This window comes from Pinus tabuliformis, chromosome 6 (genome assembly GCF_031772625.1).
Source record: "Pinus tabuliformis cultivar Carrire ecotype Pingquan chromosome 6, CPIR1, whole genome shotgun sequence".
NCBI lineage: Eukaryota > Viridiplantae > Streptophyta > Pinopsida > Pinales > Pinaceae > Pinus > Pinus tabuliformis.
In genome coordinates, this window is record NC_142292.1 from 407,172,499 (window position 1) to 407,200,390 (window position 27,892).

Consider the following 27,892-nt stretch of genomic DNA (forward strand, 5'->3'; position numbering starts at 1 on the left):
TGTGAAGCTCTCCCATGCAGTGGCTGCATACGCTTGTCCGCTGTCAAAAGGAAACCTGTGCACTTCATTTAGCTCCATGCACCTGCAAATGCACAAAGAGATCAAATGATACAGGCCAGGTAAGTTTCTTTTTGGTGAGTCTTCCGCTGCTTGGTTTCTCAATTACCTTATGCCGTCCGACCTGCACAGATAAATAAAGCACCCGAAATTTTCTCTGCGGCTAAGGTTTTAGACATTTCGATTTCAGTCTCAGGTTTATTTGATAAATCAGTCGTTTTATCTCACTGCAATAACCATTTGTATGCATAGGTAATCCGAAGCGTAAGGCAAGTAAATTCGATATCGTTATATTTTTTTTTTTTTTTAATTTGATTTTGATTTTATTTTTTTTTACACCCAAGCTTTGTTTTAGATTTAGGTTTATGATATATATATTTGCGTAGTTAATTGTTAGGTTTTGTTAGATTAAGTTTTAGATTAATTAATTTTAATTTAGATTTTTTCAATTTTCTTTTGGGCTTTGTTTAATGTTTAAAAAATTAAAATTCATAAAAAGGACTGTTTAGGGTTTTACTTTTAGATTTAGATTTTAAATTCTAAATTTTGTTTTAGTTTAGATTCTTTTTAGTTTTAAAATTTTATTTTGTTTTATAGTTAGGCAAAAAGGCACAATTTTTTTTTTTTCCAGATCCAGTTGTTTTCGGGAAAATATCATTTTGAGATTCAAAATTACGGATGTGGAATGAATGTTTATTATTTTAGACGAATCTGTACATGAATGATCATCTTAAAGATTAGTTGCATATGGTATCTGGTTAATGATTCATGATTTTGCGTGGTTGTTTAAAAGCATTCATCTCTTCAATTTTTTTTAATTACTGGATATCGTTATTGAGCTCTGGTCATTATAAGAACTCTGTGTGTTTATCGAATATCTTGCATCTGTTCTAGGCTTTGATGATAAATGATTGCTCCTAATGAGTTCATATTTCTGCAGCATCTGATAATTAATCATTTAAACATTAACTCCACAAGGCACTGGTCTTTTAACTTCTAAATCCATTTAGTGCTTATCATATCGTGTCTCCCAACCAACTGGTCGACAGTTGGTCTTTGTCATTTCATAGGGTCTACCCCCCTTAGCTGCGGGAGACAGGCTTAAATGGAGGGATCGGGGATCAGGGTGACAGCCCCCGGTCTGAGCGTTGTCGTGACAATCTGTGCAACAACACGCCCAACTGCCGACCCATCAATTTGTCAAAGCTCTGTTTAGTGTTTATTAGTGCTTTATGGCATGAGATTAATTCATTTAAAATAGACGAATCGACGAGGATTTCTTATTTAAGTCTTAGGCCCCTTTTCATAGCCCCTCTTATGAATTTTTGCATAGGACCACAAGCGGAGACCAAGGGCCCATCTATAAAGCGCTTAAGGTTTCAAATAAACGCGCGAGGGGCTTTTCTTTATATTGCAATAAATCCTCTTATCAGCTGATTTCCCGAACCCAAAATTTTTATAGGTTGTAATTTATAATTTATCGCATCCGGGCCCTCAAATCACAATTTGCCCCAGGCACCGCTGATAAGTCTTAAACCAAAGCCCTTTGTTTCGCCGATGGCCGGTATTGTGATATCACTCGTGGAGCACCATGTGGAGGAGAGAGGAGTAGCCCATGCCTTGTTTTGCAACACTTTTCTTTGTATTTTGGAAATTGGCCTCCCCAACAGTTTGGTCCATATCGCAATTGGCGTTCGCCTCCGCCGATAATCCTTAAGGGAGGAGCCCTCTGACTTCACCGATTGCGATTTCCTGTGGGATTTGCGATATAATGGTCTAGGACCCCCGCTGACGCCGATATGCGATATGCGATAAGTCTTTCGCCCAATTTGGGATTTCTATCCCATACTTAGCCATTTTTTAGGGGTTTTCTGAGTTTTGAGAGGGGTTGATTCAACAGTCTCTATCTTCTCATCTGGGAACCTATTTTCAAACTTGAATATACCCTCGGAAAGCTCTTTCCGAGCACTCTGCAATGGAGGGGGTCCCATCAAGTTCTGGTGACTTCCATGACTCAGAAAATGGACTTTTCTTCCCTGTTATCCTGCATCCCGGACCACTGACTAGCAGCAAGACACTGAGTGATCTACGAATACAACAGGGTAAACATGCTCGGATACCACTTTGTAACACCTTCCTCCCACATCTACCCAAGTAACCGTCCAACCGGGGTAATGTTGGACATGCGGAGATAAATATTATCCAGGATACAAATGCACTACACAAAAACTTTACAACTGTGAAGTAGAACAAGAAGAGGAATCCTCATATAGTAACTACGACAAAGAAATCAACAAAGGAAACGAGACTCCTAATCTAGATCTAGAAGAATAAAATATGCTAAGAATTTATCTAGTGGCTATCACAGGGATAACTCAGCCACAAACATTAAAGCTTAAAGGACATATTAAGAAGCGTAACGTTATTGTGTTAATAGATTCAGGAAGTACACATAATTTTATAGATGCCAATGTCGCAAAAAGGCTAAACATTATTGCCTATCTCGTTGCAGATTTAAAAGTTATGTTGGAAGATGGGAAAATAAGAGATGGAGTAGGAAGTGCCCTAAAGTCAAAATGCAACTAAACGACTATGAAATGGAATCCAGTTTTAATACAGTTCCTTTAGGAGGTGTAGATGCCGTATGGGGAGTACAATGGTTACAAACGTTAGGGACGTACTCGACAAATCACCAAAAACAATTCATTAAGTTCAAAATGGATGGAAGAGAGTATACGATGTTCGGGTTCCAAGCCCCTCCTACCCAAATCATTGGTGCTCAATAATTGCAAAATCTTATTCGCAAAGGAGCACCGGTATTCGTTGCACAATGCCAATAGTGAGAATTGTTATATATGGAAAGAACTCACCAACAATCCGAAGTTACATCCCTAATCCAGAAATATGACAAGGTGTTTCAGGAATTACCCATGAAGTTACCTCTGGAAAGGAAAAACGAACATATCATTGAAGTTAAGCTAGATGCAATACCAGTAAATGTTAAACCATATTGCTACCCCCATCATCATAAAACAAAAAATGAAAGGCTGATACAAGATTTGTTAAAACGCGGAGTCATTACGAAAAGCAGAATTCCATATGCGACTCCAGTAGTGTTGGTTCGAAAGAAAGATGGGTCTTTCCGATTATGTATAGATTATTGAGGATTAAACAAGATTATTGTTAAGCACAAATTTCCCATTCCATTTATTGATGGGATGCTAGATGAACTCCAAGGCGCAAAACATTTTTCAAAGCTAGATCTGAGATCAGGCTATTATCAAATCTGAGTAAGACTAGAAGACATCGAAAAGATTGCGTTTAGAAATCATGAAGGACATTATGAGTTTAAAGTAATGCCACTTGGGCTTGTTACCCACCATTTTCTGGGTGATATCCCTAGGAGATTTTTTTCCCCAAGATGGTCCTCAGGTGGCAACTGACAACCCCTTGCAGCCACCGACTAGCTCATGGTGCCATTTCTCCGCCACTTGAGCATGTGGTCCCTCACCCATTTGCCATGATTGTATGTTTGAAGGTGGGCCTCCCGAACCTAAAGGTATGCCTTGTCATTTGGTAATTGAGTATTGTAGTTTGCTTACCATGGACACTTCGGGGCATGGATTAATGGGAGGATTTGGCGGAAAGAACGGGTTAGATCTGTGCTCTCGTCCCCTAGTCCCCTTTTGGATGTTAACCTTGGATTCTAGTCCCGTGGGATCTCTTTAACTGACCATTTGGCTTTAGGGATGGTATTTCACAAGAAACCCTAATTTTGGTTGCATGGTTCCGCTTACCCATTTGCATATATTACCCCCTTTCCACTCATTATTGCCCCATACATCATTCCTCCACTGGGTCAACATAGGGCTAGTTCTCCCCTTCCCCTTGCCCACACCTTGGGTCAGGGCTAGAATGATGCCCCGAAGGTTGATGCAGCTAAAAAGAAAAGAAAAAGCAAAATTGCCCACATTCAACAGGAAAATGTAGCACAAAATGTTGAAGATAGCCGGGACAAACACATTTAGCATGTGGACAAAAGCCGATACATGAGCTTTACTCCATCATCATGGCCATCAGCCTGGTTCCTACAGGTTCTATAGCCTCCTTCACCATATAGGAACCCATGATTGTCCCAACACCTGGTGGGCAATGAACCGCCCTTCTTTAAAAGGGGGTATTCATTGCTATATAACACACATCATGCTCTTACTCCCTGAGCCCCGAGCAATTAATCAAAGAAAAATCATGAAAAGACAAAAGGCAGATAAAGAAGGGTGGAAAAATCAAGGCCAGGGCACCTCATGTACCATGATTGCTCCCTCCTAAACATTATATACCCAAGTGTGGGCTTCCCTTTTATTAGCTACCCTTGTACCCCAACATGTGACCCAGGGCTGCCCTTTCTCATCCCTACTTCATTCACCTCTCTATCACATGCCACCACCTTTAAAGGATGTACCTTGAACCTATTATCCCCGTTAGAAGTAGAAACCACCTAATATGATACTTAGCTAACCCCATTTGGAGCTTGGAGACATTAGCACATGCCAAAGCCCATTATGGAAGGACAGACCATTATGAAGTCCCCACGTGTGGTCCATGGTTGGTTAGCTTTTTTACTTGATTTCTCTAATGTCTTGTACTGGAAGGCTAGGGGACGCATTGGATCTTATTTAGGATTGCAGATGGTTTCCATCTTGGGTTTGGTCTCCCTATACGGGTCTTAACCCTCTAGAGGGCTACATTGGCATATGTAGGGTATGCGTTGAGACCCATGGGCCTCCATACTCCATAGTAGTAGACAAGACTCCATGGATCCCTAAGAATGTTCAGAGATTGCTCGAGATTCACTTATTGGATGAGAAATATGCACCTGGTTCACCTTTGTTTAGCCAACCCCACAAATGTACCATGCACTTGACAGTTGACCCAGGACTTGTAGAATGATGTGGCATCACCTACACCACCTTATAGATGATCCACAAGCATCTTCGATTCATTTGGAGACCCATGAGGTTATTATTGTGCCCCCACACCCATTGGGAGCACCACAGGTTTATTGTTTGGAGAACAAGGGGCCAACCCCTTGTACATCAATTTTGAGGGTTCTATTCTTCATTATAATTTATGACACCTATGGATCTCATCAGGTCTCTTGGAGGGTCCTACGACATGTATTTTTTATCATTTGACCTATTAAGAGGCTAATTATTTCATTTGTGAGCTAGTTTGGTGGGCTTGTCTCCAAAAGTGACGTTATTAGCACATTATTTTATTTTTGGGGCTTATGTAGGCATATGAGACTAATTCGAACTCCTCATTAGTGTATAGATACAAGTGAGATGATCTCATTCTCTCATCATCACTTTGTATTAGATCTCTTCTCCCTCTTGAGAACTTCACACTTTTTCTTGGAGGATGAATTTGAGCTTTATGGATGAATTTTGATGTTTGGATTTGGTTTATCTTATCTTGGAGCTTCTCTATTGTCAAATTGTGGATGGTTGTATATGTTCTATTACATTTAAGTACATGCTTTTAATGCTATTCTTGTTTTACTTTGTCATATACATCAAATTGGGAGTTTCACTATTTTTAGGGCTAATTGTTGCATGCATTTACTGGTTAAACTGTGGAATTTTGTCTCTATATAGCATCTCTCAATGTATGGGCCATGTAATTTTGAATGAAATTTTCTAGGGATAATTCTATTAATGAATTCATTTTGATAAGCCATCACCTTTTGCAAGTCGAAGTATAAAAGATGTAAGGTTGCTTCCCTTTGCCCTAGAAGGCTAGCGAGGTAGACTTAAGGCCTCCTTGGCTAAGAAACAAGGTCCTCATTCATATTTATCATAGATTCCATTCTCCCAAGACTATGGCACTAATCTACCAAGAGGCAATCTCTCAAAATTCAACTCCTTTTCACCTTTTTCTAGGTCTAGCCCAATTGTGTAACCGAGGGTATTATTCTCCTGACAAAGTAGCCCTCCAAAAAGTTCGATCTCTTAGCCTCTTCTATGCTGGTGTGTCCTCAAGGCCTCGTCCAATTTTGAAACCATTCTGACAATGGAGTTGTGAGAATAGCCAAGCGCTAGCTCCAAGATCAAACTTTGCCCTAATATCCCCAAGGCTAATGCTTCATAGGATCAATTCAACACTTTTAAGTGAAAATTCTTACTTTGATCCTATCCCCTTCCTTGTCTGGGTTAAGAACATCATTGGTTGCTAAATCCTTGTCCCTTGACCTAGGCTGGGTCCACATGGTCCTGTGTGGTCCCACTCCTTTGAAAAGACAATTCTTCAAGAACCATTTGGGATACCAATTTCAATCAGGATTTTAGGGATTGGGAAACTCTTTCACAAGTCATATTCCATAAACCTAACCCTCAAATCCCTACATCCTTTTGCTAGCAGACCTTGTACCTTGCTTAGAAAGCAAGCAAGCTCCATTCTTGATCCTCTTCTGGAAAAGGATTGTTTGGGTCACTTTATATCCATCTGTTGATTTATATTTCATTTGTGACTCCATATATATTGGGTCTTCTCCCATCGATGAAAGTCCGTAAATAGTAGGGAGCGTTAGTCGAGGTGACAGTTAGCTAAGTCTCCATTTGTTTCTCTTGGTCAAGCATTTCACTCTTTAGGAATCCCATTTAGGTCTCCTATTAGTTTTAGCAGTAACATTTTGGTACTGTTTCTGGGGACACAAAATGCGTGTTTTGTTCCCTATCCGACATATGGACATATCATTATTGGTGACTCCATTGGAAGAACGAAGCCCTAGTTCTTCCCTGAGCTTCAAGTTAATGCTTTTAGGGTGAAGCAGGCATTTATCAAGGCACTTTAATTCACCCTAGCGACTCCATTATAATCCTAATATGCAAAATCATAGAAAATGGAGATTTCTCTTGGTCCTATATTTACAAAACTCAATAACCAAGAGATTCAGGAACTACAAAAGAAAGCGGTGGAATATGCAAAATCTTATCAAAATATATTGGAAGGTATGGATATGGAATTCATGCTCAGGTTTTATAGGTCGCAAGAAGCATAACTCGACATAGTAAGGTGTGCTTATGAAAAGGATGTTAGTCGTCTCCTTGATCTTGCTCACATAACTTGTGTTGTGAATATTTTGGATAACCTGATCAATAACAATGAGAAAGGGAATACCTCCTCTGAGGATGATGAAGAGTTGGATCCTGTGAGCCTCCAAATCACGCAAGAAAGAATGGATGAATATAGTAGTTCATGCAGGAGATTAGTAAGGGAATGTAATTCTAATGAAGTATTATCCCGCTTATATGATGAAGAGGTGAAGCTTCATAAGATGAAATATGAATATAAAGAGAACCCTACTAATGCTCTCCTCCCAAAAGCATATTACCAAAATCATGTAACAAATACCTTAGCCATTGTTCTTCAAGAGAAGAGGAAAGAAGAGAGGTCCTATTGGTTAAACAACCAAGATGAAGATAACCTTGAGGATCTTGGTGACGAGCAAGAAGATGAGTCCTCATTAGGTCCACATGATGAACGAGATGACTTTGAAAACATAGGTGTTGGGGAGGATGAGTTTATGGAAAGTGAAATTGGGACCTTTCTCAAGGATATTACTCCTAATGACTCTTCTTTTGAAAACCTTGAGGAAGTTGATCCCATTAGTCCCTTCGAAGATGACATTGGAGATTACTTCCACATTGAAAAGGACAAGTTGGAAATCGTTGGTCCTCAATTTGATTATGCTCTCATTTATGATACCGACAAAGAAGATGAGGTTGAGATTGGTTTTCCCTTTATCTCAGGCATTACTTGCGATGACATACCCATCGATACCCTTGGAAAGGAGAATTATTATTTTCCCTTGCATAAAGAAGGACAATTGAAAATGATTGATTCTCCTTTTGATGAACACCCAATCTTTGATGCTTGTAATAAGGAAAGCAATGAGGCTCCCACCTACCCACTGTGAAAATTCCTAATCCTCAAGGAACCCCTACTGCAACAAATCTGAATCTAGTTCACCTACTTGATTTTAATATACATTATCAAGTTATTCTTTTGAATACTGAAGTAAATTACTTCTGCAGTCTACACTACTTAAATTTGATTAGATGAAACAAGGAAACTGGGCAAAGAACAAGATACATAGGACACAGTTATTTTTGGACAAAATAGTCCCCGAAAAAACCCAATATGGGAAAACTGGTGCAATAGCTTTGAGGGTTTTCTACTATTAAGCAATAATTCTGAATACAAATGCTGGGAGCCCTCCCGGCAAACCAGTGACAGAGAAATATAATGGTGAAAAATCTGAGTGAGTTTTACCTCACTTCACCCGACAGATTCCGGTTGATTCGACAACAATACTGGCTAATCTTAACTACTTCTGCGCTAGCCCTGCGTAGGCCATGCGTCATCCTTTTAGGCTCTGTGTCAACCCTGCACTATCCCTTCTGCCCACCACGTCAGCTTTCCCAGTGGTTCCGGCAGTTCCCCGATAGTTTCAACTTTCTTCGTGGAAGACAACTTTCTCCTCTGTGCTGGCCCTTCTGGCTTTGTGTCAAGACTGCGTGGGCCCAGATTGGCCCAACGTCAATCCTTTTGGTTGTTGCACCGACTCCTCAAGCTTCTCTCCGCCTCTCTGTCAGTATTCCCGAACTTAGAACTATCCATGCCCCTCTGCTGCAAGATCTCCCCAATCTATTTTCCTCTTCAAAACTTCTCACCTCAAAAAATCTATTTCCTCAATCTCTCTGTGTATTTCTAAATGAACCCCAAGCCTCCTTATACTTTTCTCGTTGAGACTTCAATGACCGAGATTAAGTCTCTAATCAATGGCTAAGATTAAAACTTGACTTGATCTGCCTTCTATATCATTCTCACCCATATTTTGGATTAATACCCATTAATATTTTATTTTTCCTAAGTTTAGACTTAGGAACCCCATTAAAAATATTAATTATTTTAATAAAATGCAATCCGAGTGGAATTTCACCAAACGGTTTCTTTCACCAAACGGTTTCTGGGTTCTTTAGAACTCATGTGCCTTAGTCTCTCCACAAATTTTCATGGCGCAGATCCGATGCTACCAAAAACTAACACTTCCTCCTAGCGATGAAAGTGCTCTAGCAATAATGTCCAACTGCATGCTGCTCTGCTTTTGAAGCACCTCCTTTCCGCACTGTTGCTGCCACCAACGCTGTGTTGTTGCTGCTACTATACCACTGCCCATGACATTGCCACTGCCACTGCTGCATCTGTACTACAACTCCCTCTCAAATGCTGCATCTGCTATGTTGCTAGCACTGCCACTGCTAACACTGCATTCGTACTACAACTTAGTTGCTGAGAGAAGCAACTGAAAAACATCCAAAATTAACTGAACTTAACTGTGTTCAGCATAATACCATGAATGCTGGAATCTGACTGCTCTAGTATCTGACCCTCTGAATCTTCTACGCTGCTGCTGACTTTTTCACTGTGCCAACTGCACTGCTGCCATCCTTGCTCTGTGCTGATCAGTCTCTTGTCTTTGACTACTGCATCTGTCCTCCAAACAATCCACTGCATCATCTGACACTAAGTCCATCTCGCTACTATTGAATCTTGGCCTCCCGTATCAAGGAATTGATCCAAGAAGTGGACTCCTCAAGGATCCTGCTCACATGTCCTCCCGACTACAGCTCAATATCACCCCATTTCCCTCTTGGAGATATGTGGGCACTCATGGCAATCTCATCTTTGTCAATATTTGCTGGAGCAACCTTAAGATCATATTTCTTAGCCTTATCCTTTTGCTTCAAAGGACACTGGGATGTAAAGTGGCCCATTTTGCCACAACTGAAACATTTCACCTTCGGAATGTCCTTCTTTCGCTTCTGCTTCGGTTGTCCCTTTGATGCTAGAGCTGCGTTCTCCTCCTCCTCCTCCTTGGTCTTCATGCCACTCCCACTGTTGCCATTGAGGTTGACCTTAACCAGGTCTCTCCTTAATTCTTCCTGTTAAAGAGCTGCCAACATCTCCTCCCATGAAGGTAGTCTTTCCCTGCCCAATATATTTTGGACAAAGACTTGTCATTAATCTGATATTCCATTCAGGGATATCCTTACCATCGCGGTAAACTAAGGAGTGGACTCCACTGCTGCAAGCTATTCTCTAGCGTCCTGAAGATGTTGAAGATAGGAGTTAACCCCTTCTCCTTTTTGCATCAATGTCCACTGCAACTTCTGTTCTAGGTACATCTTCTGCTATTCAGAAGACCCTCCATACGGTGAAGACGAAGCTTCCCACATCTCTCAGGCTGTATTCTTGCCCTGCAAGTGTGAGACCACATGATCCCGAACTCCATCGAGAATGAGCCTCTTCGCCTTCCCTTGCTCGGCCTTGTACTTCTTTCTTTGATCATTGTCAATAGGAACAACCACAACACTTTTGACGTAGGCTTCGGATCGTATTTTTCCAAAAAAGCTAAGAATTTGGTCTTCCATATGACATAGTTGGAAGCTCCTTCCAAACTGTCCTGATCTCTGAGCCCATGTGATGCCATCTCACCCAATTGTCGAACTGACTGCTCTAGTCACTGCTCAACATTGCTCAATTGCCTAGCAAGTGAGAAATTCAAACTTTTTGGCAAAAATTTCTCTGAGGAGAAAATTCCCCTTCTATGTGTCTTCTCTCTTTTTCGACGAATTTCTGCCCCGGCAAAAACTACGTCCTTCAAGCACTGCGCTGAGGGTCTGCGTCACTCCCTTTGCCTCTGCAAATTCACGAACTAGAAATCGTACCTCTCTGTCTATTCTCTCAGAGAGAGATTTCCTCGGATGCTCTACTTCCCAGCAAGGACTGTGCAATACCTTCAAGGGGATTCGAATTGCTGCCACATGCAGCTATTGGCCTCTCTGCTCAGCGCTAGATCTGCGCTTCCTGTTTCAAAATCAATGCTTCGATACCATGTGAAAATTCCTAATCCTCAAGGAACCCCTACTACAGTGAATTTGGATCTACTTCACCTACTTGATTTTAGTATACCTTATCAAGTTATTCTTCTGAATCCTGAAGCAAATTACTTCTGCAGTCTACACTACTTAAATTTGATTAGATGAAACAAAGAAACTGAGCAAAGAACAAGATACATAGGACATAGTTATTTTTGGACAAAATAATCCTCGAAAAAATCCAATATGGGAAAACAAGTGCAACAACTTTGAGGGTTTTCTATTATTAAACAGTAAGTATGAATACAAATGCTAGTAGCCCTCCTGACAAACTAGTGACAGAGAAATACAATGGCGAAAAATCTGAGTGAGTTTTAGCTAACTTCACCTGGCAAATTCTGGCTGATCTAGAAGCAAGACTCGCTAACCCTGACTACTTCTGTGCTAGCCATGTGTCATCCTTTCAGGCTCTGCGTCAACCCTGCGCTGTCACTTCTAGCCACTGCGTCAGCTTTCTTGGTTGTTCCGGCAGTTCCCCGATAGTTCCGACTTTCTGCATGGAAAACAACTTTCTCCTCTGTGCTGGCCCTTCTGGCTTTGCGGCAAGACTGCGTGGTCCCAGATTGGCCCAGCGTCAGTCCTCCTGGTTGTTGCACTGCCTCCACAATCTTCTCTCCGCCTCTTTGTTAGTATTCCCGAACTATCCTTGCCCCTCTGCTGCAAGATCTCCCCAATCGATTTTCCTCTTGAGAACTTCTCACCTTAGAAAATTGATTTGTTCAATCTCTGTGTGTATTTCTAAATGAACCCCAAGCCTCCTTATACTTTTCTCATTGAGACTTCAACGACCAAGATTAAGTCTATAATTAACGATTAAGATTAAAACTTGACTTGATCCACCTTCTAGATCATTCTCACGCATATTTTGATTAATACCCGTTAATATTTTAATTTTCCTAAGTTTAGACTCAGGAACACCAATAAAGATATTAATTATTTTAAGAAAATACAATCCGGGTGGAATTTCACCAAATGATTTCTGTGTTCTTTAGAACTCATGTGCCTTAGCCTCTCCACCAATTTTCATGGCTAGAGCACATCCGTTGCTACCAAAAATTAGCACCCACCTCATTATTATATATTCAAATCGCTTGAGCCTTTAGATTATGGGGAAGGAAAATCGTCGAATATGACACTTCACCCTCCCCTTTGCCTTTTCCTCTTGTTCATCATCTTGAGTCTTCCTTAAGTAACTCCCTCGTCCCTTTAGCTACGGCCTCGAGTTACCATGCTCCTTACCCCCTTTCTAAATATCTTGTTAAGGAAGAACCCTTCATTGAATATACCTTATCCCCTTTGACTCACCCACAGGGTTTTGATCACTCCATGACCTCACCTCTCTGATGTCACCATCATTGACCAGCCCATTTGTTGCACTCCTTCTTTCTCTCACCCTTCGTTCCCCTCTCATCACAACCGTGTGACATCTTCAAAGCGTGATATTACAAACAGTGATTGTGATGAGTTCTTCTTGAGAGTGATTTTTCATTCCGTCATTGTGTACTTAGAAGGAAAGCCCGGGACCTCTAGATCGACCTATTTTCTTTCTCCTAGGACTTCCCTTTACCTCGGATGGAGATCATGTTTTCCTGCCTCCCACCTGCTTCATCCGCCATGTTACTATGTCCGCATTTGATTTGGGAGTTGTTACATGAGTAATCATACTGGCAAGCATATGTTTATGGATGTGATGATATGTTGGTTGCACTGGCTCTATGATTACACTTAGTAGTTAGGATAAGATGCCTTGCATGATGATTTTTGCATTAGAACTAATGTCATATGATATTTCTAATGGTAGATAGATGCATCTTTACATATTTTATTTTTCTGCTAATTTTATGGCCTAACAGTAAGCATGCGCGATCATGAAACGCTGCGAAAGCATGCTGCCTCATGTTCTTCATCTATTATATGTGTAGGTAACAGGTCAACAATAACCAAGAGATTGCTGGAGTTCTCATGACCTCTTGTTTGAGTAGCTTCGTCCACTTCTTCGAGAGATCACATCCCAGTTGGAGCCAGATGATACCCACCATTTTGTGGGTGATATAGCTGGGAGATTTTTTTTCTCCAAGATGGTCCTTAGCCGACAACCAACAGCCCCTTGCAGCCACCAACTAGCTCACAATGCCATTTCTCTGCCACCTGAGCCAACCATGTGGTCCCTCACCCATCTGCCATGATCATATGTTTGAAGGTGGGCCTCCCAAACCTAAAGGTATGCCTTGTCATTTGGTAATTGAGTATTGTAGTTTGCTTATCATGGACACTTTTGGGCATGGATTAATGGGGGAATTCGGCGGAAAGAATGGGTTAGGTCTGTGCTCTTGTCCCCTAGTCCCTTTTTGGATGTTAACCTTGGATTCTAGTCCTGTGGGATCTCTTTTATTGACCATTTGGCTTTATGGATGGTATTTCATGGGAAACCCTAATTTTGGTTGTGTGGTCCTGCTTCCCCATCCGCATATATTACTCCCTTTCCACTCATTATTGCTCCATCCATCATTTCTCCCACCTGGGTCCACATTCCTCCACTAAGTCCACACAGGGCTAGTTCTCCGCTTCCCCTTGCCCACACCTTGAGTCAAGCCTAGAATGATGCCCCAAAGGTTGATGCGGCTAAAAAGAAAAGATAAAGCAAAATTGGCCACATTCAACAAGAAAATGTACCACAAAATGGTGAAGATGGCCTGGACAAACAAATTTAACACGTGGGCAAAAGCCAATACATGAGCTCTACTCCATCATCATGGCCATCACCCTGGTTCCTTCAGGTTCTATGAGCCTCCTTCACCATATAGGAATCCATGATTTTCCGAACTCCTGGTGGGCAATGAACCCCCCTTCCTTAAAAGGGGGTATTCACTGCTATATCTCATACACCATGTTCTTACCCTAAGGAGTTAATCAAAGAAAAATTATGAAAAGAAAAAAGGCATATAAATGAGGGTGGAAAAACCAAGGTCAGGGCACCTCATGTACCACGATTGCTCCCTCCTATACATTGTATACCCAAGTGTGGGCTTCCCTTTTATTAACTACCCTTGTACCCCAGCATGTGACCTAGGGCTGCCCCTTCTCATCCCTACTTCATTCACCTCTATCACATACCACCACCTTTAAAGGATGTACCTTGAACCTATTAGCCCCTTTAAAAGTAGAAACCACCTAATAGGATACTTGGCTAACCCCATTTGGAGCTTGGAGAGATTAGCACATGCCAAAGCCCATTAGGGAAGGGCACGCCATTATGAAGTCCCAACCTGTGGTCGATGGTTGGTAAGCTCTTTTACTTGATTTCTCTAATTACTTGTTGTACTAGAAGGCTAGGGGACACATTGGATCTTATGTAGGATTGTAGATGGTCTTGATCTTGGGTTTGGTCTTCCTATACGGGGTCCTAACCCTCAAGATGATTACATTGGCACTTGTAGGGTGTGCGTTGAGAGCCATGGGCCTCCACAGTAGAAGACAACACTCCATGGATCCCCGAAGATGTTAAGAGATTGCTCGAGATTCACCTATTGGACGAGGAAGATGCACCCGGTTCACCTTTTCCCAGCCAGCTCCACAGATGTACCATGCACTTGGCAGCTGACCCAGGACTTGTAGGATGATGTGGTATCACCTACACCACCTTATAGATGATCTACATGCATCTTTAACTCATTTGGAGACCCATGAGGTTATTATTGTGCCCCCACACCCATTGGGAGCACCATAGGTTTATTGTTTGGAGAACAAGGGGCCAACCCCTTGTGCACCACTTTTGAGGGTCCTATTCTTCATTACAACACCTATGGACCTCATCAGGCCTCTTGGAGGGCCATATGACATGTATTTTTTATCATTTGACCTCTTAAGAGGCTAATTATTTCATTTGTGAGCTAGTTTGGTGGACTTGTCACCAAAAGTTAGGTTATTAGCACATTATTTTATTTTTGGGGCTTATGTAGGCCTAGGAGACTAATTCAAACTCCTCATTAGAGTATAAATACAAGTGAGATGTGTTCATTCTCTCATCATCACTTTGGATTGGATCTCTTCTCTCTCTTGAGAACTTCGCACTTTTTCTTGGAGGATGAATTGGAGCTTTATGGATGAATTTTGATGTTTGGATTTGGTTTATCTTATATTGAGCTTCTCTACTGTCAAATTGTGGATGGTTGGATATATTCTATTACATGTAAGTACACGATTTTAATGCTATTCTTGTTTTACTTTGTCATATACATTGGATTGGGAGTTTTGTTATTTTTAGGGCTAATTGTTTCATGCATTTACTGCTTAAACTGTGGAATTTTGTCTCGATATAGCATCTCTCAATTTATGGGCCATGTAATTTTGAATGAAAATTCCTAAGGATAATTCTATCAAGGAATTCATCCTGATAAGCCATCACCTTTTGCAAGTCGAAGTATAAAAGCTGTAAGGTTGCTTCCCTTTGCTCTAGAAGGCTAGCGAGGTAGTCTTAAGGCCTCCTTGACTAAGAAACAAGGTCCTCATTCATATTTATCATAGAATCCATTCTCCCAAGACTAAGGCACTGATCTACCAAGAGGTGGTCACTCAAAATTCAACTCATTTTCACCTTTTTCTAGGTCTAGCCAAGTGGATTCTAGCCAAGTGGGGTCACCTAGGGCATTATTTTCCCGACAAAGTAGCCCTCCAAAAAGTTTGATCTCCTAGCCTCTCCTGCGCTGGTGTGTCCTCAAGGCCTCCTCCAATTTTGAAACCATTCCAACGATGGAGTTGTGAGAAAAGCCAAGCCCTAGCTCCGAGATCAAACTTTGCCATAATATCCGCAAGGCTAGTGCCTCATAGGATCAATTCAACACCTTTAAGTGAAAATTCTTACTTTGATCCTTTCCCCTTCCTTGTCTGTGTTAAGAACATAATTGGCTACTAAATCCTTGTCCCTTGACCTAGGATAGGTCCACTTGGTCCCGTGTGGTCTCACTCCTTTGAAAAGACATTTCTTCCAGAACTATCCGGGATACCAATTTCAATAGGGATTTTAGGGATTGGGAAACTCTTTCACAAGTCATATTCATTAAACCTAACCCTCAAATCCCTACATCCTTCTGCTAGTAGACATTGTACCTTGCTTAGAAAACAAGCAAGCTCCATGCTTGATCCTCTTTTGGAAAAGGATTGTTTGGGTCACTTTATATCCATTTGTTGATTTATCTTTCATTTGTGACTCCATATATATCGTGTCTCCTCCCATCGGTGAATGTCCGTAAATAGTAGGGAGCCTTAGCTGAGGTGACAGTGGGCTAAGTCTCCATTTGTTGCCCTTGGTCTAACATTTGACCCTTTAGGAATCCCCTTTAGGTTCCTTGTTAGTTTGAGTGGTAACAGGGCTAACAAATGCACCAACAACTTTCCAAGCAACCATGATGAGCTCTTTCATCCATTCATATGAAAGTTCGTATTGGTTTTCTTTGACGATATCCTTATCTATAATAAAACTTGGAAGGAACATCTCAAACATTTAGAAGAAAGACTCTTCATATTAGAAAGGAATCAGTTTTATGCAAAATTATCGAAGTTTACCTTTAGACAGAAGGAAGCTGAATATCTGGGTCACATCATATCCAACGAAGGAGTCAAAGTTGACCCTTGCAAGCTCAAGACAATTAAACAATGGCCAGAACCCAAGAACATATCATAACTGAGAAGATTTCTAGGGTTAACTGGATAGTAAAGAAGATTCATAAAGAATTATGTACATTTGATTGCGCCACTGACAAACTTGTTAAAAAAGAATGCTTTCCAATGGAATAACCAGGCAGATGAATGCTTCCAGAATCTAAAAAAGGTAATGTTAACCACACCAATACTTGCAACTCCAGATTTCTCCAAACTATTCATAGTCGAATACGATGCTTTAGGGTTTGGAATTGGAGCAATATTAATGCAAGACAACTATCCTCTAGCCTTCGAAAGAAGGAAGCTTAACAAACGAGAAAGCTTGAAATTGACTTACCAAAAGGAGATGCTTGCCATCATACATGCCTTAACTAAATGGCGACAGTACCTGCTCGGAAGTAAGTTCTCAATTGAACCGACTATAATAGTCTTCAATTCCTACTTAAACAAAAAAAATTATCAACATAACAACAAAAATGGATGGAGAAGCTTTTTGCATTCGACCTGGAAACGCTGCACAAAAGGGAAAAGGAAAATGTCGTTGCCCGACGCCGATGCACTCTCACGGAAAGATGATGACAACACAACATGCGCCACCATGGTAGTTGTTCCCGATTGGTTAGATGAAATACGAGCTGAGTATGCCAAGGATTTAGACTCTGGTTTTATGATTGAAAGTATCAGTCATTACGCGAACTTTGAATGGAAAAATGACATATTGTGGTACAAAGGTAGAATTTATCTAACTCCATCGTCCAAATTTAGAATGATACAAGTTGAGTATGCCAAGGATTTAGACTGCGGTTCTATGATTGAAAGTATCAGTCAATATGCGAACTTTGAATGGAAAAATGACATATTGTGGTACAAAGGTAGAATTTATCTAACTCCATCATCCAAATTTAGAATGAAAATTCTAAAAGAATCTCACAGTTCTCTTGCAGCTGGACATGTTGGATTCTTCAAAACCTACTACAACATTCGACAATCATTCTACTGGAAAGGTATGAGTAAGGAAATCCAAAAGTATGTCGCTGAATGTGATATTTGTCAGAGAAATAAAAGTGAAAATATTCCAACTCTTGTGTTACTACATTCGTTACATATTCCAAATAAAAAATGGGAAGAAATTTATATGGATTTCATTGAAGGACTACCTACGTCTTATGGCAGGGACAAGATATTCGTCATAGTAGATAGACTCACCAAATATGCCCACTTCATGGCAATCAGGAAAACTGACACAACCAAGCAAGTCGTAGAGGCTTTTTGTAAAAGCATTTACAAACTAGATAGTTTTCCGAAGGTTATTGTCATTGATATGCATGCAAAATTTAGAGACAATTTTTGGAAAGATTTCTACCACCAAGTAGAAATATCTCTCAACATGAGTTCGACTTATCATCCCTAGACAGATGGTCAAACTAAAGTTGTAAATAAATGTTTGGAAACATATCTCCATTGTTTTGTCACCGACAAACAAAACAAATGGTCTTAGTGGCTACACCTAGCGGAATGGTGGTACAATAACACCTATCATACTTCAACCAAAATCACTCCCTTCGAAGCCCATATGGCTATTAACCACCCAAGTGGAAGGATTTTGCGTTGCACAATTATAAGGTTCAAGTAGTAAAGAACCACTTAAAAGAAAACCAAAGAATTATTAACTTGTTAAAAGAAAATTTAACAATGGCACACAATAGAATGAAGCAACAAGTTGACTAACATCGCACAGAAAGAGAATTCGAAAAAGGAGATTGGGTTTTCGTCAGACTTCAACCCTATAATCAGTTATCATTAAAACAACAAGAGAAAAGTAAGTTAGCTCCTAAGTATTATGGACCATACCAAATAATCAAAAAATAAGTAGCATGGCTTATGGATTGAAGCTACCAGACAATTGTTGAATCCACAACACATTTCATGTATCAAGTCTCAAAAATGTATCGGGTCAAAATCAAACAGCTCAAACGGAGATACCTGAGGTTGACGAAGAAGGAAGGATCATATTAGAACCTGAAGGCATACTCGCTACCAGAGAAAAAGTACTACAATCCAAGACTATTAAAGAATACCTTATCAAATGGAAGAGACTACTAGAAGAAGATTCATCATGGGAGACAAAACGTTTTCGTCAACAACACCCAACATTGCCTATGCTTTGAGGACAAAGCATTTTAAGGGAGAGGCAATGTTATGAATAAATATTCATAATTATATATTAATTAAATAAAAATATTAAATTCATAAATATTAATAATTAATAAATTAGTTTAATTAATTGCCCATTAATTATGAAAGGGCACATATGTCAAAGGACATGATCTTTAGTCCTTGTGGCCAGTCAATGCCTATAAAAGCGACCCACCCAAGGAATTGTAAATCATCATTTGAGTATTTGAATAATAAAATATGTTGTTTGTACACATAAATGTGTTTTCAATTGGAAATTTCCAGTGAACAAGGGTTTTCTTGTTCCATATTGGAAATGATAAGAGAACACAAACCATCTTCCATTGAACTTCCTATCTTATGGAGCACTCCCTATGCATAGTCGTTTCACAAAAGGAATTTTTCTAGGTAAGGAATTATTCATGGAATACGTAAAGACAATGAGAATTTGTTCAATAGTTTGAATCATTTCATTGTGAGTTGATGTGTCGGCTTTCATTCACAAACCAATTATCTTAAAATGAAATATTCTCAAATATACAATTTATATATAGATGGTTGTGCCCTAATAACTCTAAGGCATCCATATATGGGGATCAAAGTCAACAATTAACTTTGGCTGTGCTCCATGTCTGTTGGTTTTGTGTTCTCAAGGAAGTTCACGGGGCTGAATTACCAAGAAGAACGTATACAACCACCCCTTTAAAATAAAATAAAATAAAATAAAATAAAGGGAAAATTAATTGATTATTTTTCATTATATGAATGGTTTGCAACTAATTTACTATAATAGTTATAAAGTTAATCATTCAATCTGGATGATTAGATCTCATATGATATAAAATCTTCCTAGGAAACCGTTTAAATTGATAAATAATGTAAATTTTTAAGAAAAGAGTTAATGAAAGGGAGATATCTATATGCACAATATAGGCAATTAGTTATGGTACTTTTTAAATTTTCTTTTGGGTATGATTATGTTTTATCATGTATGCTTCATTAAATATGCACATGTTACTGGTACATGGATACCAATGTGAATTTTGTTATGAATGAGATTTCTACATATTCTATTTTATTTATAAGCATGTGCGGTTGTGTTAAATACTATATATTTCTTATTATTGATGAGATGGATACAATTATAGTGATTACATTTGAATATTTGATGTGAAAGTTAATTGCAGGTATATTGGCTAGACATAGCTAAATATGTTATATGAACTCAAGGATCAATATCATAGATATCAACAAAATATGAATGCTGGGAAACTGTTATTTGAATATATTTTAGCTTTGAATATATTGATACATATTTTATAATGCGTGGACAAGTATTTATATTGCAAATGATATTGTTATCCAAACCAACCACGTGATAACAAATCTCTAAAAAAAATTGAAGCTCAATGAGATTCCATGATAGGGTGTTGACCTTGGTCCTACTAGGAGGGGTGGAGGTGTTGCCCACTGTTTATCCTCTAAAACCTGGAATCATGGGAGGTTTGTGCAAGTCATGCTCCCCTAGATGTGTGATGATGACCACTGGATGTCTACTAGGAAATTAGGTTGATATAGTCGACATCGTCAACCTTGAGGTTGATGATGACCGCTGGATGCCTATTGGGAAATTAGGTTGATATAGTTGACATCGTCAACCTTGAGGTTTGTGAATGGTTAAGTCAATATCGCTGACACCATGGCATATTCTAGTAGAGGACGAATATGATGGGGAGTGGAAGAAATTGGGGATGATAGATGATTCTAGAATAGCTTTGGAGCTCAAATGGAGCAGGGCTTGACTATTAAAGTTGTAAACCTATAAACGTTCAAAACACAAATTTGATAGTGTCCTCACACTAAACAAGAATTCAATCACGGAATACAATCCTTATATAATTATACTAAAGCTCTAAAATAATTACTAATATACTATATAAACTTTAACTTCGGGACAAAGTTTTCTAAAGGAAGGGTGTACGTAATGACCCTTCTCAAATTACGAGCAAAATATGATTATTAGCATGCATACGAGGCATGCGTATGATGGCTACATACGCATGCGTTTGCACTAGTATACAAACTATTTAATTATATAGAATGTCTAAGAGTAGGATAAATGAATTAATTATTGAAAGTATTAATGAAATATCGAATTATCAAAGGATGTAATCAATGTATTAGGTTAAGATTCATTAATAAAATGTAATTAAAATAATAAATTATTATGACAATTAGACAAGATTAAACATTTATTAATTAATAAACCCATTTAATAGTTACATATATTTAACTCCAAAAGGTAATTACGGAAAAGACTTGAGTCATCGACTTAAGTAATAATTCAATCCATTTAATGTTTATATATATATATATATATATTTAATACTAAGGGAAATTAACCTACTCAAAAACAATAAATTCATTCAATTCAAAAAACTTATGACTGACTTGAACATTAAAATATATATATTTTTATGGAGAGGTGGTGGGGGTTTCTTTGGAGGGAAGAAAGCTTCCCATTATAACCAAATCTAAGGGGTGAAGAAAAGGGAGGGCTGAGGGGAGAAAGGAGAATGGAGAAATTACGGAAGTGAGACACTCATTGGAAGAATTGGAGGCTTGACCCTTTTTGGAGTTGACATTCTAGGTTTTTAGATTAGAATGCTCTTTCATTTCTTGATTTTTGTCTTATATAGGAGCCACTTTAGCGCTTCTGCTTTGTATTGACATCATTGTACCTAGTATAGTCCCATTGACCTACTTTTGTGGTCATTTGTTGGACATTGGTACTTTTATCTTATCTTATCTTGTCTTGAGCTGCCAATAAACAATTAAAGACAAGCATGAACTTAAAAAAAAATAAGAGTGGTTGAGATCATATGCAAAAAATTAGTTGTGACAACAAAGTAATGGAAACAAGTGAAGTGAACATGTGCATTAGGTGAAGAAAATTCAAAGTAAGTGCACCATAAATAACATAACATTGCTAAACAATTTAAGCAATAACAACTAACGCAATTCTAGGTGCTTGAACGAAGCATAATTGGACCTGATCACATGTTACCCAAGAGATTAATTGCATCATAGTGGATCACAAATTGTTAAATTCTGAACATAGTACCTAGAAATCAATTCCTAGCAGATTTATATACTCATTTATTGAATCAAAGCACATCTAGGATCTTAACATAAACAAACATTCAACGAAAGCAATAAAAATTAACCAATCTTGCACATAGACACAAATTTTATGCCCAATCAACAATTCTTCATTTAGTTAATCGAAACCTACTTGGGTTCCCTTATTGGGAAAATGGTCGAAATTGAGTATAAAACATACAATAATTTGGATTTGATCCAGCTAATTAAGCCCTAGACTTGGTTGATTTGAATCTACTTGCTGCCTCCTTTGCACCTTCTTCAGACTTGGAACACTTGAGTAGAAGTCTTTCTCTACCCACCACTATGATGCCTCTCTCAATGCCTTGTGCCCCCATATGTTGTGTCTTCTCGCTTGGCCTAGCCCTTCATTTATAAGCTTCAGTTATGATCAAATCCACAACCCTAATCTCCAAAGTGATTGATGGTTGAGATTATATCTCGTCTCATTTGAGATGGATGGTTGAGATTCATCTAATCCATTAATGCAAATAACCTTTGTATTAGATTAGATGAACTCACTTTTCTCTTTTAATAGAAAGGACTTTAATTACCAGAGTAATTTGCCAAGATTCAAGGGCTATTAGGTTACATCTTGCGTGTTGAAACACTTAGGCCTCTGTAGAAGTACTTGCTTGAGCTACAAAGATCAACACTCCCTTTCAGCGAGGGAGGTACTTCTACCACTTGGGTCTTCGACCTTGGAACACTGTCCTGCACTGCATTCACTACCATGGTTACTCCCTCTGAACTGGAAGCCTTCCCTAACACTTGGTTTAGAATCTTCCTAGAAGTCTCTTACTCCTAAGTATCTTGTAAAGTCATCTCATACCAAGACCTTCTTGATAGAATTGGAAGGATCTACTGATTGGTAATATCGTAATTCCTACCTGATCCTGAAGGCAGACTCCCTCTACTTTGCTCAACCTTGGGAGCTTGCTGCTTCTTATTCTTAGTCATTGTCCTGTTACTTGTTTGTATAGGTTGGCCCTTTAGCCTATATAGGTTTCCCTCTCGAACTCCAATGATGTGGCCATTGTTAGACTTAGATCCCATGGATTTGATCAGTGCTTGTCCATCCTAGAATGCTACAACAAAACCTTTCTTCTCTATCATAGAGATCTAGAGAAAACTTCTCTTGAGTTCTTGCAACCATAACACATCCTTCACTTCAACACGTCTGACTCAAGTTTGAATAACAGTTTCCCAACTACCTTCACCACATGTTTGGTATCAACACCACACTCCACATGCATCTCTGCGTCTCACTCTGTCAGGATGTTAAACAACTCTGGTGCTCCTGACATACGACTTGTGGCTCCACTATCCAATAGCCACACACCAATTGGTATGGTGCTTGAGGAAAGGTAGGAAACAAGTGTAAATTCCATCTCAAACTTCTTGGAAAACTCTTCAACTTAAGCTTTTGCTGATGTAGCTACAATCGACCATGTATCCTTTTTGTCCTTCTTCCTCTATGGAAATTGTGATGCATAGTGTCTTGTCTTATGACATGCAAAACACTTGAATTGAGTCAAGTCCTTCCCCTTTAGCTATGATGCTGACTCCTCACTCCCACTCAAACCTTTCCCCTTGTCTTCATTGTTTTACCAATAAGAGCTAGGTCATTGTCACCTTCCTGCTTGTTGGCTTTGGCCTTTGACTGCTTCCTCATCTCCTCTGAGATGTAGTCATCCCATAGCCTATCAAATGTGGGTTGATTCTCCCAAGCACAGATTCCTTTTGACACATAGATCCCACGGCTTTGGAAATCTATTCAGCGCCACACTCTAAATCATCCACCATTTTCCCCATTGTTGCAAGTAGATCACAGATTTGAGTGATCTTCTTCAAGTAACTTGTCACTAAGTCAGATTTGGTCATCTGCATAGACCAAATCATATCCCTCAACACCATTTTCCTATTGATGGTCTTGCTCTAATATAGAACCACCAAAGTATCGAACATCTCCTTGGATGACTTCTTCTCGGACAAGTGAGGGATCAAATGGTCATTCACTGCATCCAAGAGTACTCTTTGTGCCTTTATCTCCCTCTTTGCTAGAGTGGCTTCTCCTAGGCATTCGTTGGCTATGGGAACTTCTTCTCAACAATCTTCTAGAGATCATTTTCCTTGAGAGCCAAGGTGACCCTAGTCTTACAAGGCAGGAAATTTGAGGCCTCATCTAGCCTGTCTTTAAACCGAAGTTCCATTGCAGTCATCTCAGGAGATCTTGTCAAAGATATTTGCTAAGCCTCGTCAAACACACTTAACTTAAGAAAATCTGCTTATTCTTTTAGGCATCCACGAAATTCATTCATTGCCAAACCCTCAACTGTTATAATCTCCCTCTCTTCCTTTGAAAGGATCTCCGCCAATCTTGCTGGCTGCACTGTTGGCATTTTCCTGACCGCCACGTTGCTACTTGAATTGTACGACAGGTCTGCTTCTGCACCATTTGGCTATAATTCTTGCACGTTGGCTTTGCGGGCCTCTTGGTTCGAGAATCGACACCATGCAACTGCTATCTTTGGTAGCTGGCTTTCCTTGCTCCAAGCAGCTTATTCATGAGCTGATTAGATTACACTCCTTGATTGTTGACGCTGTCACTGCTTTGACAATTAGCTTTGCTCTACCCCCCATGCTGACAGAACCTTGCACAACACACCCTTTGCCCCTGTGGCTATCCTCACACACCTCGCATGCTTCCTTTGCATTGCGTGCCATTTATCGTTGCTGGCGGTTGCGTATGGCTCTAGCGCCTGCGGTGACTGTCATGACTGTGCTGATAGATCTGTTGGCTGCTGCCGGCGGTCACTCTTCCTCGACACTCAGACTCGTGGCCCGTTTACCATGTGGACCCCCTACGCACTTGACATCTTTGACTGATCCTTCATGGGCCCCTGTTTTGACTCTCCTGGTGGCTGGTCAGCTGTGGCAGCTTTGCTCTGCCTGCCTCCTTGTGTGCTCAACACCTGCTCACATCTCTGCCACCTCCGTCTCTCAATTGCGGCCCACAACCAGGTCTGACAGCCCCTATCAGCCCCTTATGCCAGCGGCTGTCAGAGTTGCTGACCTGTACCCTATTTTATTTTTTATTATTTTTAAAAATTAAACTTCAGTCTGTACACCTATTTTTTCTTCAATTAAATTTACGAAATGTTTTTTTCTTTTCCCCCTGCACAGTGTATGGACTTAATCCATATGTTCTCGTGCTTGCAAAATAAATCCTGCTGCTAGTATGGTCACTGGTCGAACCTGCCCCCTCAGCAATGCCTGTATGAATCTGGCTTCTGTGCACAATTTCAAGATTGGTTTTCAGAGTTTACACTTTGATACCATGTCAAAGTCTGAACCCAATACCTGGTAATTAATTCCTAACAGATTTGTATATTGATCTGCTGTATCAAAGCATGACTGGAATCTTAACATAAACAAATCTTCAACAGAAGTAATAAAACTTATCCAATCCCACACATAGATACACACAAATATTTTGCTTAATCAATAGTTTTTTATTTAATTAATTAGAGCCTACTTGGGCTCCCTTACTAGGAAAAAGGCCCAAACTAAGGCAAATACATAGAAGAATTTGGATCTGATACAACTGATCAATCCCTAGACTTGGCTGATATGGATGTCCTTACTGTCCCCTTTGCAGCTTCCTCAGACCTGGCACATGTGAATAGGTCCTTTTCTACCCAACATTGAGATGCCTCTCTCAAAGCCTTGTGGCCCTGTGTGTTGTGTCTTCTCCCTTGGCCCAACACTTCTTTTATGAGCTAGAATTATGACTGAATCCACAACCCTAATCTCCAAAGTGATTCAGTGTTGAGATTAGATCTTGCATCACTTGAGTATGATGGTTGAAATTCATCTAATATCGTAATGCAAATAACCTTTCCATTAGATTAGATTAACTCACTTTTCTCTTATAAAAGAAATTACTTTAATCACTTACTGGTTTGATAAGGTTCAAGTGTTATTAGGTGACTTCTTGCATGCCTAGACACTTAGGTCTGTGCCGAAGTACTTGCTCGAGCTACAAACATCAACATAAATGACAGGTTTCCATCGATCTCCTTTCTTGCAGTGGACTGTGGAGGTAGTGGTCTAAGGACTGGAGGATGAAAGAGGAAGAAGTTGTCTGGTGTTACAGTCTGCTCTAAAGGAATACTCTTTAACCATAAGATTGCCTCTCAAATCTGTGTATAGAGATTCCTCATCCCCTCCAAACCAAATCACACTTAGTGATGGGAAAAGTAAATAAAACACTTGAAAACCTCAAAGCTCTGGATGCAATTCACTCTGCATTAATTTGCTGTCTAGGGGAGCTTTATATGCTGTTTAAGATTACTTTTCTTGCTGTTTTCTTGGCTAAATCAACTGCCTTTTATCCAATTCTGATCTTCTAAAGCTTAGCTGCTGGCCGCTGCCAACTCTTTGCCAATACAACACTGGGCTGTTGACCTTTCCTACTGTTTTGGTCCTTGAGTAGGATTTGTTGCCAATACAGAGCTGTTGATGCTAGTCAGTAATTTCCAAGGACAAACCTCCAATCATTACAATTAAGAACCTTTCACTTGAAGGCTGAAAAAATCAAATGATTTTGCAATTTAGTTCAGCAGTGGCTAACTGTATGGGTGCTTTTAATTACAGAAAAAGATTTTTAAAGTGACCTGCTCAAGCAGACTCAGCACAAAATACAAATACAACAGTTATTTCCTGGCTACCAATTTAAAATGAAGTCGACATGACCCTCTTTCCAAGTATTTATGCACTTTCTTCCGTCATTAAATATGCCACTTAACGGCACTTTAAACGCAGATTCTATGCAATACTTTTCCTGGAATTCCTGTTTATGTTTCTTCACAAAATAAATGCCACCTCCCTTGAAACTCTCCCTTACCTCAGCGTGCACTAATTATGATGAAGGAGGTCGACTTAGATGTTTAATTTGAGTCAATAGTAAACCCCTTTTCTGCTTTCCTTGCTTGACAGGATAAAGCTACTAACTATACACAGGCAGTCAACAATTCTTTTCCTGCTTGACTATTTTAGAAACAAGAATCTTGCTTTTATGGCCTTTTTGGTTTGGTACAATTAGAAATCACTTAGGGCTTTTTGTCTAGACCAAATTGCAAGGCAAATTAGTATTTTTGAAAAGTACTAAGTAAACATGACCACTAAATACAGACTCGATTTAGGTTTCTGACTTTAGCCAAACTTAGACTTCCTATGCCAAATGGACATCCTCCAATAGACAACCACATGCCACCTTAGGAGGCAATCCACCTGCACAAGACTGATCTTGAGTCTTGACTCATCACTCCTTCATCCATTCAAACTAAGAGACCACCCACCACTACATGCTTGGAACCATAACATCCCTTTCCCTACCATACATAGGAACTGCTAATCATAGACATACCCAAAAAGCAGTCTTCCTCAAAACACAAAAAGGAAAAAGCAGGAAATATTGTTCAATTATTGTGACATCAGCCTAATTCCATAAAAGAAAAAAAGAAAAAAAGCAGGAAAGGTTGATCATCTTGTATGCAGGCAAAAGAAGTCTCAGTGCACTCTGTTTTTTACAAGGAATCCAAATATGTGCTCAGGCACAAAATGCAAGCCTTGAAAAATAACGAGTGCCATGAAACTGCATGCACATTGCCTGAAAAAGGCTCATCAACATCGTGAGTCTGTGAGAACCAATAATTTGTGAAAGTCTTTGACTTGTGGGCTCTGGATGTTTAGCTACTGGAAAAATGCAAATGGCTAAAAATAGCAGTTTCTCAGAATATAATAATGTTTATCTATTTTTGTTTTTAATTTTC

The 27,892-nt window shown here is 39.6% G+C and overlaps 1 protein-coding gene across 2 annotated transcripts in view; it reads left to right on the forward strand.

Moving 5' to 3' along the window:
* The window catches only part of LOC149259032 (Prolyl oligopeptidase family protein), a 369,520-nt gene that overhangs the window by 108,255 nt on the left and 233,373 nt on the right, over positions 1–27,892 (forward strand). The gene's annotated exons all lie outside the window — the stretch shown is intronic.